The sequence below is a fragment of the Suricata suricatta genome, chromosome 13 (assembly GCF_006229205.1).
Source record: "Suricata suricatta isolate VVHF042 chromosome 13, meerkat_22Aug2017_6uvM2_HiC, whole genome shotgun sequence".
Classification (NCBI taxonomy): Eukaryota; Metazoa; Chordata; class Mammalia; order Carnivora; family Herpestidae; genus Suricata; species Suricata suricatta.
In genome coordinates this window covers 60,098,441-60,100,382 of record NC_043712.1, presented here as the reverse complement: position 1 = coordinate 60,100,382, position 1,942 = coordinate 60,098,441, and positions in this window count along the sequence as shown.

The window sequence follows — 1,942 nt, the reverse complement described above, 5'->3', positions numbered from 1 at the left end:
ATTTTTGAGACAGAGAGAGACAGAGCATGAGGGGGGAGGGGCAGAGAGAGAGGGAGAAACAGAATCCGAAGTAGGCTCCAGGCTCTGAGCCTAAAGGCTCTGAGCCTAAAGGTCTGAGCACAAAGCTGGACGTGGGGCTCGAACCCACAACGTGAGATCACGACCTGAGCCGAAGCCGGACGCTTAACCGACTGAGCCATCCAGCCGCCCCAGCCATCTCCATTTTTCCTAAGAAATTTAATATATTGAAGGAGAGGGCTTGTGGGCTAGGATTTTGTTTCTAAGTTTTACCAAATATAAAAGTGATCAGAACAGTGCCTGGCACAAGTAAATATTATATAAGCTTTTATTATTATTCCCCTCTCCTCTCAAGTGTACTTCTTTTAGTTTAGTTCCTACCAAATACTGTCAAATACTGTCCCTCAGTTACTGCTCAAACTAAGACAAGCAGGAAGATGGCTGGGCTTTTATTTTGTTTGGGGGGAGGGAGGTATGAATGCGTGTGTGGTGGAGGGGAGAAGCCCACTTGATTAGATACAGAAAACCCTGCCTGACTGCTGCCATCTAGTGTTCACTTCAAAAAGCTAGAAATGTCCTAACAGACCAATTCTTCCTCTAAAGACCCTAATACTATGGTTATTGGATCCCAGAGTTGGGGGAATTCTGATTACCAAAGGTACAACTTTTGACAGTAATGAGGTGGTAATTGAGAATCCTAACAGAAATGATCCTATAATGAACTAATATAACTGTAACCAAAGTCAAAGAAATGAAATTTGAGTTATCTTGTGAATACTCCTTCTTTTAAAAAATTTTTTAAGCTTACTTATTTATTTTGAAAAAGAGAGAGACCATGAGCAGGGGTGGGGCAGAAAGAGAGAGAGAGAGAGAGAGAGAGAGAGAGAGAGAGAGAGAGAGAGAGAGAGAGAATGAATCCCAAGCAGGCTCCACGCTATCAGCGCAGAGCCCGATGCGGGGTTTGAACCCACTGAACTGTGAGATCAGGACCGGAGCCAAAACCAAGAGTTGGATGCTTAACTGACTGAGCCACTCAGGCCCCCCTCCTATGAACCCTTCTTGTAAGTACCCGTGGCTTCTGTTGGGAAGGGGAGTGAGAACACAGCTGTTTATTTGAATACCTTTCACGTAACAGTTTCTTTACATACACATACTTTAATTTTGGGTCTCTCCAGAAACCTCTGAGTTAGTATCACTATCCCCATTTTATTTTTTCAGTTTTCCCATTTAAAAGATAAGAAAATAGAGGCCTAGACAACTTAACTTGCCTGCTTTGTTTAATCATGGTTGAGAAAAGAATTAGGACTTGTACCCATGTCTATCAATGTCAGAGCTCTTTGTTTTTTCATCTACATTCCAATGTTTGTTAAACATTTGGAAATCCCAGAAACATCCCACAAACTGTGGTTAAATATCCTTATAGCTTTCTATTAGTGGTGACTTTCTTTAAGAACAACTGAAGAAACACAAAACCTTCAGCATATTAATGTCCTTGAAATAAACTGTACCATTGAGATCTGAACCAAGACTTGCAAATACCTAAGTTGGAAACAATTGATTTTAAGTACAAACTGACTTAATTCAACTTTGTAAAAACTGAACTAGATGATAGGAATTTAAAGGGAAAATAATCAATAAATAATAAAATAGTAATCTTACCAAAATCATCCTATATTTTGTCTTAAAAATTTTTTAAAAAGTAAACTCTATAGCCAATGTAGGGCTCAAACTCACGACCCTTAGATCAGAGCAAACAACATATCAGATAAAGGGCAAATATCGAAAATGTACAAGGAACTCACCAAACTTCACAATCACAAAACAAATAATCCAGTGAAGAAATGGGCAGAAGCCATGAACAGACACTTCTCCAAAGAGGACATCCAGATGGCCTACAGACACATAAAACAATGCTCAACATCAC